Below are 15,837 nucleotides of genomic sequence, written 5' to 3'. Positions count from 1 at the left end.
TTTTTTTACGCGAGACTGACCGAAACCTCTATTTGAAGGCGGAAAAATGAATACACGCATATGTGTGTATGTGTGTATGTAAACATGTGTTCAAAAATATTTTTTAAATTTTTGAAATCTCAATTTTATTATTCTTGTTACTGACAAAATTGACATATGTAGAGTTAGCAAGTTAACCTTCGAAAATTGCTGAGCTAAATATTTAACGAGTTAACTTTAATTTTACACCCAACCATTGATTGTGCAAGCCAATTTATCAATTTAACCGGTAAACTTCGAGTTATATAGATTACCTGCTGTTATGCAAGTGGGCCTAAAATTGTATTAATATTAACATAATGATTTGGCGAGTTGTTATCGAATTTAATATAAAATTTAAACGTTTTTAAGATAAGATATTAATTATTTTTAAAAGGTAAATATTAATACAACTATTTTATTTATAATCCCAAATTTAGAATATAAAATCTCCCACACCAAAAAACTTACGATTGGGTAACGCCGCTTCGAATTTTTCACAATTGAGCAATTGTCAAAAATCTGCTTTTTAATCAAAAGGTTGTTTATTGAAACTACCTTCTTTTTTGTATCATGCTGCCTAGTGAAAACGAACCCTAAATAAGCAAATTTTCTCTCAGCTTTTATGAAATTTGTTGAACTAAGAATAGCATTACAATAATTTAATTACTACCACCGACACTGCGGTTTGAATATATCGTCGCCCTTATGCCAAAAACATGAATGTATAAAAATTAAAATGTTGGGAAATCAAATTTTACAAAAAGTGGAAGGATTTGTTTGTTATATAGAAATTACTTTCTCATTTCGCTTTTTGATCTGACATGGTTTATATATTAGCACCTCTTTTATACCCCGAGATTTGGCATATCTATTTTTGTGGCACAAAAAAAAACCCCATTCTGTGAGGATCAATAAATTCAAGCTATACATATCGCCACCTGAAATGCAAACTAGTAATTTTTAGCAAAAAAAAAAACTGACTTCAACTCCCATATAAAAAAAAATATATATATACATATATATATCTCATGATCCGCTGATCGGATCTTAACGAGATTAGTATGGGACTACCTCTGAGACACTACCTTTCCGATGCAAAAATTATCGAAATCGGTTGACGCGGTCCAAAGTTATGCGGTAACATCAGAGCTGTGTAAGTGTGAAATCATTTTCAATTTTAAATCAACAATTTTTTTCTATCCAGTTTTCATTACTTATTCTTCGCTTAGGATTGAGGTTTAAAATTTTTGAATTTTCCATTCTCTCAAAGCAGTTATGAATTCACACATCAACATATTCATAGCAAAATTGAAAAAACCAATGCCCAATCAAAAAAAGGTTTAACACTGAATGAGTATTGAAAAGGCTGCAATCTTTTATGTGTGTGCATTCTTTAACTCAGTACCAATCATTAGTTCAAAGACACCCTGGTAAATAACTTTTTGATAAAAAGGAAGATTTTTGACAATTGCTCAATTGTAAAAATTCAAACCGGCGTTACCCAATTTAAGTTTTTTGGTAGAGGGGATTTTATATCATATGTTTGGGATTATATATAAAACAGTTGTATTAACATTTACGTTTTAAATATAATTCATGTTTTATCTTGAAAATGTTTAAAATTTACATTAAATTAGATAACTACTTCGCATAAGCTTTACATTTAGGTTGATAAAATTTTATTGAAAATATTTTAAAAATCTTAGTGTCTTTAATAAAAAAATAGCTCATCATAAAAATTGTATCGCCGTTCGGCGTCGGCGTAAGTTTGTAGGTCCCTCCCATTTGTGTGACAGCAAAGGCGCACGCTAAAAATCGGAGGAGAAGCTCGGCCAAAACTTAGCAAAAGTGGCAGGCCAAAATATGATTATTATAAATAAATTTAGTTTCAAACAGGTCGCAACCCTCTTCAAACACCTCAAAAGTATTCCCAATATTATTTAGTTGTGAACCCGCATGAGTCCGAAATTACCATTTTTTACCAGAATTTCCAGATTTTACCGGAAATCGTACTTGGTTTTCTGGCAACTGAGAGGACAAATAAGAGAGTACGTAAGGTCATCTCTTTGTCAGAAGCTACCTGCTGGAAAATTCTGGTAAATCTGTCAAAAGATCCGATGTAGTGTGTTTGACAACCAAATTCTAAACAAAAGAGAAGTGCACTCTGCTAATGCAAGTTGAAAAGTAAATAATTCCTTGCTTGAGTGGATGCTAATGAGTTTTGGTTAAATTACAAAACGCTTAAAAAGGTATTAGCCGTAATTTTACGTTTAAAAACTTTGAAACTTTAACATATTACCACCCTATACTCTATATGTGATTGACCATTGAACTAAATCGTTGTTTATTTGGGTAAGATTAAAATATATTTTACTATTCAATATTGGAGTTGGTGTGAAACAAAAATTAATAATTTATTGTTATGTATGCAAATGAGAACTACAATTCTGAGCTTATTGAGCATCTCTTAGTCAAAAACAAAGGCAATTTTGCTTGATCAAGTTTCGAATCTAAGAAGAAAATGTTTTTAACAAACAAAAGGTTAATAATAAAATTTGAAGGATTTAAGATATTGCGTATGGTAGCATGAAACGTCACAATCTTCTTAATTGTCAGGCAGTTGATATGGCTACGAAAAAGTGACAATGGAAACACATAGCTGAAGATTTCATACTTACAGTGGGATAAACTTCAAACCTCTAATATAAATTAGTTAAATTTAGTTATTATTTTTTTTTAACAATTTTAAGTTTTCGTTTGGAATAGTTTTCATGAACTTATCTATTAGGAGATCTCTTTGGAAAATTACCGTACATCCGATATCTATTGAAATTTTGACATCCTCACTTTTTGGAAAAAGAAGTTCAAGATACAAGTTTATGTGCAAAAAATAAATTAAACAATAAAAGTCTCCTTATTTTTATGGAACTTATAATAGAAAAATTTGTATTTCATTACCCAGACTTTATGAATAGCCTACTCTATAAGTAATAGTAGAAATTCCGAATTAGTAAGTTCAGTCAAGACGTCATTCAAAAGTTTTGAAGAAAATCACTTTTCTCTTTTGTGAAAATTTGGGACTATCTTCTGCGAGTATTGTCGACAAAATGTTAGTCTATGAATGACTAAAAATTAACGAATAAATGGTTAATCGCGATTAATGATTAAAATTAATTAAGCGATCGCTGTGGTGTAGTGGTTAGAAGTGCGCACTACCATTCCGCAGGGTGAGCGTCCGAGCCCAGTTCCGGCCAACAAAAAAAAGAAAATGTTTTTTGTAATAGTGGTCGGCCCCCGGCAGGAGTCGGCGTAAAACTGTAGGTCCCTCCCCTTTGTGCGACAACATCAAGGCGCATGCCACAATCGGAGGAGTAGCTCGGCCAAACACTAATATATGTCGATGGTCCTCTGCAATAACGGCACAATTCAAAATTTCAGGTTTAGAAAAATACATAATTTGAAAGCTTACAGTATGACTGCATATAATCCGGAATAATTACGTTCCAAGACATATTATTGCTAAATTACGAAACAAAAAATCTTTAATTGGCTCTACTGAAATATATGAAATTTTTAGTTGTGTCGATATGTAGGCGCCTTTCTATTATTATTAGTAATCATCAATACAATTTCAAATTACATAAACCCAGTCACAGCCCTTTTTTGTATTCGACGCTTCCAGAAATCACATAATAGATAAAATAAATAAAAGCTGTTTTGATTAATATTACATAAACTGGAAACTGTTAAAAATAAGTGCGCTTGTGTACAGAGATTTTAGAACCTATTTAGTTCCTAAAATGTCTGTTTGCAACACATAACAATAAAAATGCACATCAAATTGGTAAGAATGATGAAGGAAATCGATTCAGACATGCCTGTTTAACTGGCACACACATGTTAATTAAGGAGCTATTCAAGTATTATGTAACCACCAGTGGAAAGCGGGGGTCTTGGTTTCCTTATTTTTAATAACAACGGGCTACATTTCTTCAAATAAGTAAAACATTAATTACACACGCACAAATTTTGCCTGCAATTTCGATCACAATTGAACACTGCACTTCACTCTCGTTTCGAATTTTTGAAAGCGTTTTTTAAGCTATTTAGTGGTTTAACACTTCTTGTGGGCACTTGATATTGTAAAAAAAATATGCGCAATTCGATCCCTAACTACATTTTTTTGTAAAGAACGCCCGTTTGCTTTAAATTTGTAAAAATACAATTATTTTTTTATTTTGTTTACGTCTGTCATTTGTTACAAATGAAGAAAAGTCCAAGAGTTGCCAAGTATAAATATCCTTATATCTATTTATTAAAATAATAATTTACAATAATAATTTATTTAATTAATACTTTACTAAAATACAAATTTGAAGTGCAAATACATTTGTAAAACTGTTTATCACAAAATGTTATTAATTGTTTGCAAGCATACTATAGTTTTCATGCATTTTGAGAATAAATAATCTAATATGTGTACATATATATCGTCGTTTAAAGTACAAAACCGCGTATCGTCATTCTGCAAAACCGTGTGACTGACATTGACTGCCAAAAATTGGATTTGCTCACAAAAACTCTTGGCTCAATTCTTATCCATTCGTCCTGAAATATACTAGCCAGAATACGTTTGCTTTATAAAGAAGATAACCATTTTGAAATATGGGTGACTTTACTCTATAGAAAATAATTTATGCAATTACGCGGTTTTGCATTTTCTTGATACGCGGTTTTGTACTTTAAACGACGATATGTATAGCATGTACTTACGGCGGCCGCCGTAGCAGAGTGATTACATGTGCGTACTTCCACTCCATAGGACCATGGTTAAATACCTGGTCAGATCATAGCCCAAAATAGCAGTCGTCCTTCGGCACGCAATGGCAAACCTTCGAGTATATTTCTGCTTTGAAAACTCTTCTTAGAAAATCAGAACTCATGCCTCAAGTTTGAGCAGAAGTTCGGCCAAACACTTAGAAAAATATTTTAGCACCAAATATTTATTTGTTTACTTATTTTAAGGGAGATGGCAATCTTCTGGTTTCACATTTTGAGTACAAAAATTTCAACCCTGATACAACAAATAGTATTAGTACTGAATGATAATGACAGATTGCATTCCCATAAACGTCCAATCATACATGATTGAGTTTTTTTTTTTGCATTCACATTCTCTATGTGAATGGGTGTCAACCATTCCATAACACACTACATATTTTGTGTTTACAATTTGTAACCAATCTCAAGAGTGGTTGTTAAATTTTTTAAATCAAACAATCACATTTTTGAAACGAAAAAAATGAGAATGCACACTCAATTGATTCAATCATTACACAGCTCTGGGTAACATACATAAAAAAAAAAAAAAAAAAAAATATTCCGACGAACTGATAACCTCCTCCGTTTTTGGAAGTCGGTTAAAAAGACGTAACAACATCGCGACTGAGATGGAAAAATTCGTGACTAATATTTTTTTTTTTATAAAATCTGTGTTCGTATGGAAAAGTAGCTTATGTATAAAGGCTGGCTTTAGTATAAATCGGCATTCGCAGCATACGATTGCGAATAACTCACTGGCGCTGAACCGTTGAACAACTTTTGGCAAATAAACGTTCAAGAAATAGTTCCGATACTAGCAAGTCAACATTCTTACCAAGTTTCATCAAAAATTTCCTTGCCGTTTAAAGAATAAAGCGAATGCCGCATTATACTAAAGCCAGCCGTTCGACATAAGCTACTTTTCCATACGAACACAGAAATGATATGGAAAGTTGTAATTCGATGAAATCCATTATATAAATAATTTATTTATTTATTTATTTATTTATTTCTTTCAGTCTACAGATAAATCTTACAGACTATATTAAAAGTGTTTTAGCATGTTTAATTAAAAATTCCATATAACTGTTGCTTAAAATTGTATATACTAAGACTAAAGTCTAGGTTAGGATAATTGTTGCAAAATCGAATGCATCTCACCATTGGTTCGTTAAACGCATAGTTAGTTCTATGCACTTGATCAACAAATAGACGAACCTGCCTTAGATCATAGTGATTCGTTTGATGTCTAATTACACTCAATAGTTCACTGCAATTTATATTGGCATTTAAAAGATTATACACGAATAAGACCGAAAAGTGGATTCGTCTATCTTCAAGGCTTTGCAGTCCAACCAATTTGCGTCTGCCTATATAACTAGGGAGACCATTAGGCCAGCGCAGCTTATTCAATGCATATTTTGTAAAGACTTTTTGGACTCTTTCGATTTTATTTACTTGGCAGTGGTAGAATGGGTTCCATATTAATGAACAATAATCTAGGTGGCTCCGAACTAAAGAAATGTAGAGTGCTTTCAAGGTCAATGGATCAGAAAAGTCTTGAGTATTACGACGCAGAAATCCAATCATAGAAAAAGCTTTGGAGACCATATAATCAATATGCATAGAAAACGACAGTCCTGAATCGAAGATTATGCCCAAGTCTTTAATATCTTCTTTACGACTAAGTTTTATATTATTCAGAAAATAATCAAAGAAAAAAGGATTCAGTTTTTTCCTGTATGAAACCACGCAGCATTTGTCGGTATTCAAGTTGAGGTGGTTCAAGGTGCACCATTCTTCAAAATGATTAAGATCGGTTTGAAGGTTGGTACAATCTTGAATACTTTGGATTTGTAAAAATAACTTAACTTAATAATAAAGAGAATTTTCAATTTTTTAATAGTTATGACTTTTTGCATTTCAGCGATGATGTTTTTTACGTCTTTTTGCATTTCAGGTGACGATATGTGTCTTTTATTTAGGAAATTATAACAAATGTAACACTCTCATCATTGCATCAGAACCTGTAAAAAGTTGGGTTCAGGTAAAGCATCACAAACCTCATAAACAATATTCTTTTGGAAAACCCAACGCATTGTGTAAACCAATTAAAATTAAAAAAATTGTCAGCTCATACATTCATACACATAATAGCGATTAAATAAAACTTTTACAGTTCATGGCATACCTGGCGCTACTGTCGGAAAATTCAGCTTCGACGATGAAACGTTTGATAACAGACTGAGACTGATCGCCTTCGCCAGGGCACGAAACATGGTATTATGCAGTACTCGGTTCAAACATAAAAAGATACATCAAGCTACTTAGCTGTCTCCAGAACGAAAAACCAGAATCAATCATTTTGTGATAGACAGAAGGCATACTTCCAGTGTTTTAGACGTACGTGAACTGCGAGGGCCAAACATTGACTCGGACCGCTATACGCACGATACGCACCCGCTTCTGTGCAGAAAAAAATGTGCGCCTAAAAATGGAAGAAAAGCTTACCGTTGAAAGCTGCAATCTCAACAGACAGCCAATGCATTGGCTACTCGTCTATCACACCAGTAGAATTTAACCGCTCAGGAACAGTTTACTAAAAGATCGTTCAATCGCTGGCATATGCCAATGATATCGGTAGAAAAAAACGATGTTCTGCCTTTTAAAGTTGGACAAGGAAGCACAGCGGTAGCGAAGTCAGCTCACATCGCAGTTGACAGTTATAATTTCTAGAAAATAGAGAATTTCGTTTATTTGAGACTGAGTAGGCGTACGAAAACCACTATCTATAAGTCACTCATCATGCCCGTGCTGGTATATGGCGCAGAAGCATGGACAATGACAACAACCGATGAGGCGGCTCTTGAAATATTCTAGAGAAAGATATTGCGGAAGATTTACGGGCCTTTACGCGTTGGCGACGGCGAGTACCGCAGACGATGGAACGATGAGCTGTATGAGCTTTTCAACGATATGGACATAGTGCAGCGAATTAAAATACAGCGGCTCTGCTGGCTTGGCCATGTCATTCGAATGGACATCGACGCCCCAGCTCTGAAAGTATTCAACGCGGAACCAGCTGGGGTAGCAGATAAATATGAAGGCCCTACTGCGATGGAAAGGCCAGGTAGAGAAGGACTTGGGTTCACTTGGCATTTCCAATCGGCGTCAGTTGGCACAGGAGAGAAATGATCAGCATGCTTGGTTTAACTCGGCCAAAAGAAAAATAAATTTCTTATTTCTTTGAAAAATATAAGAAAAGAAGAAAAATTCATTCTGAGGTAAAAATGTACCCGGGTATGCATTCTCGTAGTAAATGTTAGGTATCTGTCCCAGGGTTAAAGATGACTGTTTTACTCACCAACAACTGTACGTAGCTATGAGTAGAGTAGAGTAAGATCTTATAATAACTTAAATAAGTAATTTAAAAACAAAAATTTTAAAGACACGCTTTTTTAGTGGTTAGTAAAACAGGAAAAGCTGACCCCACACCCCCTAAAGGCTAAATTTTTTCTGACATTATTTCTCTCCATTTAAGTAATATACATATGTTCTAAATATGAAACAAATCGGGCTGTAAATATAGATTTTTCAAATATCTCGACTCTTGCGCGTCCTATCGAGAAAACTTTGTGTGGAGTTATTGCGTTTCATATACACAAGTAAAACACATCCCAAATATGAAATATCTCGAGACCTGCGCCACCTAGCATTGCATTGTCATAGAGCTCCAAACTTAACTTGAAATTAAAAGTTGGTAAAAAATTGATAACAAGATTTGATTACACACAGGTGATACATAATTAAGGCTTGTAAAATAAAATGAATTATGTTGTCTTTCACAAAGTTATTTGAATTAATAATTTAGTAGGTATATTCAGGAGTATCAGGTAATATTTTTTACATAAAAAGTTTAAATACTAAATTAGTAAGTATTTCTTTACTGCATTCATCCGAATTTCGGGGGTGATGACTAGTCGTAGTAAAGTAAGAAAATCTCAACATCCCATTTTATATACAGTTCTGAATATTGCTATGAGTTCATCTACAAATATCGCGCTTGCTAAGCGATTCCTTTTTGTACCCTTTATACCTAAAAAATTCATGTAAAAATAAAAAAACAAATACATTTTAAAACCACCGATTAACCTCCTAGTGACATGCATCGCCACATTAATGAGTTTGTTAATGCTCCTCAAAATATGCAAACACCCACTAACCTAATTAAAATCATAAATGTAAAGTGATGACATAACAAAAACACAAATAAAACCAAATTAACTGCATATCTAATAACTGAAAATATTTAACATGCAGTCACTAACATTGACACTTTTCGAGCCTCCAAGCAAACATCGATGTCACATATTAAACTTAAATTCGCCCCAAAATGCACAAAAGCCACAAATAAAATTAAATTACCCACTAAATTCCATCAAAATCAGCTTTTTGCGCCAATTCAGGCAATGTACATGCAGGTGACACTCGATTATTAACGCTTTGTCAACTCGAAACAAATGATCAAAGCATGGCATATAAGGGTGGTACTCAATACTTATCGACAGTAGACAGCGACGAGTAGTAACAGCTTATGCAAGTGAGGCAATTTCAAAAGCTTAATGCAGCTTAAGAAGAGCTTAATTGTCCGAATGTATTTTGTATTTTATTTGATGAGACCAAATGTGCATGTGCATTTGTATGTATATGTGTGTTAGGGTGCTTTTTTTTTTGCGACTATTTTTTTTTCGGTCCCATCGTGAAATTTTGTTGGAAATACCCAAAAAAAAATTCCCTGAAAGTTTGAGCCCTTAATATTAATTTTAAGTACTCGACCAAGGCGTGTGAAGATTTTCCATTTAAAATACACGGGAACTTTGATTTTTTTTTTTTAATTTCTATAGCTCAGCGGCATTTAATGGTATCACCTTGTCCAAAATGGGGATTTTCTCAGCATTAACCCTAGAACACACACCCAGAAAATACCACGTAAACACACACCCGGGATACGTTTGTACCCGGGACCTTATTTTGCGGGTTTTTTAATGCTTATTCAACCGATTTCTATGATTTATATTTTAATATATAACAAGTATTTTGTCTTTTGTTTCATTCGAATATTCCTACTGGTTCCAGCGATATGGGCAAATAAAGTCAGGACATGCAACAGTGGATTTTTGTTTTTGTTGTTGTCCTGATAAATGCAAAACAAAATAATATAATTTATAATAATATACTTGTAGAGTAACAACGAATACACATTTTGGTTTTTATTTCATTGAAATATTCTACCTGGTTCAAAAGATATGTGCAAAAAGGTCGCGCAAGGTATGGGTACGTAGGTAGCAAATACACTGGTATAACTGGTTTTTGTATTTTATATGCAGCTGCAAGGGTTGTTTTCACACGAGGTGTTGTTATAAATGCTGCCTGTTGATATTTTCATTATTGTTTTGGTGCTCAAAAGTGTAAGAAGTGAAAATATAAGTGAAAATAAATATAACTGAAACTATAAATAACTGGATACGAAATGACTTCAAGAAGAAACGAATATTTATCAAGTGCAGCATATAGAAGGTAAAAAATGTAAAATAAGCAACAATGTAAACATATACTAATTTTTTTTATTATGCAGGCTAACTGAGGAACAGCGAGAATCATATATACAATCTTTATTTGATGAAATTTGTGACGATGACGCTCCCTATGACTTTGACTCAGAAGATAAAGAAGAAATTCAAATCAATGACATTGAAATTGCTGATGACGATGCTGAAGTTTCGCAAAGTGCCGCAGAAGTATTACCTGATTATGCGGACTATGAGGATGATGAAGAAGAAGAAGTAGAAGAAAATAATGAATTACCTGCTAGTGCCGAAAAATTTGTTGCACGTGATGGTACTGAGTGGATGAAAGAACCAAATGTAAGTCGTCAGGTACTCAGACAAAATATTATAAGAGAACGTTCTGGACCAGCTAGATGCACTGAAATGTTGTCAATAGAGCAAACATTCAAATGTTTCATGAACGTTGAAATGGCTGATATAATTATGCGCCACACAAATAAGTTAGCAAAAGAAACTTATAATGCTTACAACAATGCACATCCAAACACAACTCCTAAGTCATGGACGCCTGTGGCAATAACAGAGCTGTATGCATTTTTTGGCATACTTATTATGACTGGTGCGAACCATAGCAATGGAGAACATGTTCGAGATTTATGGAGCGTCAAAAACTATCCTTTATATCGCGCCACAATGGGAGTCAACCGTTTCTGTTCGATATTGCGGTTCCTACGATAAAAACACTCGTGCAACACGCTTACTAACTGATAAAGCAGCACCGATCAGTGAGTTGTGGACGATGATGAACAATAATCTTGCTGCACATTACAAGCCCAGCTCATGCTTGACGATTGATGAACAATTATTTCCTTACCGTGGACGCACACGGTTTACGCAGTACATACCGTCAAAACCTGCTAAATATGGTATCAAGGTTTGGTGGATTTGCGATGCCACAAATGCATATCCACTGCATGGACAAATATATACTGGCCAAGCAGAAACTGGTAGGGAAACGAACCAAGGCGAACGAGTGGTGAAGGATTTGTCTGCCAAATACCAAGGAAGTGGCCGAAACATTACAATGGACAATTTGTTTACGACCTTGCCAGTTGCAGAACTGCTTCTCACCTGGAAACTCACGATCGTTGGAACTTTGCGCAAAAACAAATCATATATTCCTCAAGAAATGAAGCAGAACAAAAACAGGACAATTGGTTCAACGACATTTGGCTTCAAAAATAATGTGACAATGTGCTCTTATGTTCCCAAAAAAAATAAAGCAGTAATTTTGCTTTCGACCATGCATAATGATGCTGAAATAGCTGACAGTGGGAAACCTGAAATAATTGAATATTATAATCGTACCAAAGGTGGTGTTGATCGAATGGACCAAATGTTTGCGGAATATCCAACACAAAGACAAACAAAACGATGGCCACTAGCGATGTTCTTCAACATGTTGGACATTACAGCTCTTGCAGCCTACATTATCTACGATTTGAATAACCCTATGTCGCCTTGGAGAACAAACAACAAGCGTAAGCAGATCCTGCGCAGCTTGGCTGAAGCATTGTGTATGCCCATTATTGAAGCCAGAGCCATAAATCGTCAAGTGACGCGAAATTTTTCGACTAAAATTGCTATTGAAGCATATTTCAACCGACCGGTGGAATCAATGGTGTCAACAGCAGCATCAACATCTGCCGCAGCGCGCACGCCAAAACCTGTGTCCGGATCTTGCTATTTATGTTACGCACAAGAGGAAAAACGCCGTAGAAAAACCAGAAAGCTGTGCGACAAATGTAAGAAGCCAATGTGTCTTGAACATTCGGTCACATCAACAAATTGCTCTATTTGCCATGATTTTCCTTAGATATAAGATGCATTTTTATAATTTTTATAATAAAAGTCAATAATATAATGTGTGAAATGAATATTTTTAATTTTTCAAATAAAAAAATAATATAAAAAATGTTTTTTTTTATTATTATGAGGATTTTTACTATTGGGGTACAAACGTATCCCGGGTGTGTGTTTACGTATATAATGTGTTTGGAAGGCTGTAGCTCCTGAACCAATCGTCCGATCTGGTTCAAATTTTGAATTTGAACTCAAAACTAAATAATCTTCCTAGATCCGAAGTTAGCGGTATAGAGGTATAGCGGTTCAAAAGTTACAACACTTCAAAGTTGAAAGTGGATACATTTGTACCCGGGTGTGTGTTCTAGGGTTAAATGCTCTACAAAAGTGCCCACTGCGGCGAAGTCGTAACTTACACCGGCGAGGTAGTACGGGCCACTAAACCTGATTTTTTCATGAAATTTACGTTTTCTCTCATTTATCTCGTAAATGACAAGAGCTATAGAAAAAATGTAAATGAGAAACTTGTAGGAAATTTTATTTCCTAAAAATAAAATAAAAAATAATGTAGAGCATTTAATGCTGAGAAAATCCCCATTTTGGACAAGGTGATACCATTAAATGCCGCTGAGCTATAGAAATTAAAAAAAAAAAATCAAAGTTCCCGTGTATTTTAAATGGAAAATCTTCACACGCCTTGGCCGAGTACTTAAAATTAATATTAAGGGCTCAAACTTTCAGGGAATTTTTTTTTGGGTATTTCCAACAAAATTTCACGATGGGACCGAAAAAAAAAATAGTCGCAAAAAAAAAGCACCCTAATGTGTGTGTGTATGTGGGTGTAATCACCCTGCGGGAAATGTATCTAACTATAAGTTAATTTAAATTTGATTAGGAAGGAAGTCAAGGTCACTATTATCTGTATATTTTCTTTGAGGAAAGCTAACTAAATTTCTATGGCGATGGTCGCGAAATAGTCAAGGGTGGTTACCTCTGTATTTGATGTAACTAACTTGCAACTAACTATTTTTGAACATAATATATCAATAGGAAAAACAAAATATTTTTTTTTGTTTTTTGCTTTTTTATTCTTTTATTTATTTATTTTATTTTATTACATTTCATATACTTATATTTACATATTCTGCTGTAAGTGGTCCCATATTCGAACTCCGTCAGACAAACTTCAAAATGATAATATGAAATTTCGATCTTCCTTTTATTTGTGCTCAATTCGAAGAACAATTTGTGAAGTGCAGGATATTTAAATAGAAACGCGTTTAAAGAAAACAATCTCCTTCATTACTCATACATTACTTGTCAACTAGTTTCAAGTTACCTTTATGTAGCTAACTACAAGTTGTATATTTTATAGAAATCCGGCAAAAAAACTTACTATAAGTGGGTTATTTTTTAACAATTGATGACTTTTTTCTGCAGGGTACGCTATGAAGTTAATTGCATTAGTGTGCAATGGGCATAACAATATTCATTCACAGTGGGTGGTTTGCAATTTGGTGTGTAAATGTAGATAGTCTGTGTGACAAGCGGAGGACGCTTTGTACCTTTAACGCTAATGACATTGACGACGACGACGATGAATTAACGAAAATCGCATTTTACCACCTGAAATGGGTCTGTAAATGAGATTTCAAACGGAAGCCACTGACGATAACAATAGCATTCGACCGAGAGAGAAGCAAATAAAAAGCTAGTTAGGTGCTTGGCTGGTTCGTTGGTTAGTTACCGATGCACTGTCCGATGCAATGGGTGAACGGCCAAATTTCAGCTGCTGCGTTGACATTGACTGCTCTCCAGTCTGCCAGTCTGTTTGTCTGTCTGTGCATACAGAAGCCACGCGGTTTTCCTTTGGAACCACTCGGTTTTGCGACAAAGGCGCTGGTGGGGTCTTCAGGTAAATCAAACGCCACACTAATCCTATAAATATTGATGGCGCTTTAAAGTGTCAACGTATTGAAAAGGTTTTTAGATGAATGGAAAAAAGGTGTATTAATGAAATTCAATATAAAAACTGACTCACATATTAAAATACATACATTTTAAATCCAGTGTGTATTTATTATGCAATTTAATAGTAACAGCATATACATATATGTATATGTAAATACACTGTCAATCAAAAGTGAGTGCATGGTGTTTTTTGTTTAATATTTACAATGTTTTTGAAGTTACAATTTTTTTTGTTATTTTTTATAAAAACATGGTTCATGCTTTAATCAAAACCACGTTAGTCAAACTTTCAAACTTAATACAGAACCTAGAAAAATTCAACAAACTTTCGTCTAAATGTTTAACTTTTTAATCTGAATTTTTAATATAATTTTGGGTACGCAGATAGATCGGCTATGTAATTTTAGTGAAATAAGTGCAAGTTTTAAGCGGCTGAAAGATCGCGTTGATTTTTGATGATTTTTTATTGCTGACGGGTTTTTGCACTTTTTACCATAAAGGTAAAATGCGCAACAAAATTAACGCTATATTTTATAAATTGCTCTTTTTATAAGCATAAAACCGCACTAGAATTACATAGCCGATCTATCTTCGTACCCAAAATTATTTTAAAAATTCAGATTAAAAAGTTAAACATTTAGATGAAAATTTGTTGAATTTTTCTAAGTTCTGTATTAAGTTTGAATGTTTGACTAATGTGGTTTTGATTAAAGCATGAACCATGTTTTTATAAAAAATAACAAAAAAAATTGTAACTTCAAAAACATTGCAAATATTAAACAAAAACACCATGCACTCACTTTTGATTGACAGTGTACATACGCACTTAAAATACATTTGTATAACTATGCGAACGTATGTATATGTACAATACGTGACCAATTAATTACGACCAATCACAAAATATTGTATGTATGTAACAAAATTGGGAAACTCAAAACTTTTTTGCAAATTTCTTGTAAAATATTAGTCCTAACCAATTCCATATTGATCGAAATTTCAAACGTTATACGAAATTCGCAAAGATTTTTAAAATTTTCATTCAAATTCTAAACAAAGTTTTTAACCTTAATGTTTAAAAAAGCTTGTTACATATGTACATACAATATTTTTTGTTTGGTCGTAATTGATTAGTCACGTATTGTACTTGTTGTCTTAAAGAATACAGTACATTTTATTATAATAAAAAATAGTTACATACTTTATGTAAGTTTACATTTTGTACTTTTTAAGTCTTTGCGTTGCAGTGGCACATTCAAATGTATACGGTATGGGGTCAAAAAATTACCAACGGGACTCAGATATTTGTATTTCTTTTAATTCTTTTAATATTCTTTTAATATTGCTTAATTTTTTAAGGCTTTAGTGAACTCAATAACATAAAGCATATAAATCAAAGATTCAAACTTTGTGCAAAATTCGTAAAAATTCATCAAATTTAAAGAAATTGGAAAAAAACTTTAAATATTTTTAATTGAATTGTTTAGAAATAATTTTAAGTATACTGTTTTATAGTCCATTCAATTTTAATATAATAAAGTGCCAATTTAAGTCGCTCGAATTTCGCGTTAATTTTTGGGAATTTTTTTCTGAC

This window comes from Rhagoletis pomonella, unplaced genomic scaffold (genome assembly GCF_013731165.1).
Source record: "Rhagoletis pomonella isolate Grant_MI unplaced genomic scaffold, Rhpom_1.0 Rhpom_scaffold_00001, whole genome shotgun sequence".
In the NCBI taxonomy this organism is placed as follows: domain Eukaryota; kingdom Metazoa; phylum Arthropoda; class Insecta; order Diptera; family Tephritidae; genus Rhagoletis; species Rhagoletis pomonella.
This window is presented reverse-complemented; position numbering follows the sequence as displayed.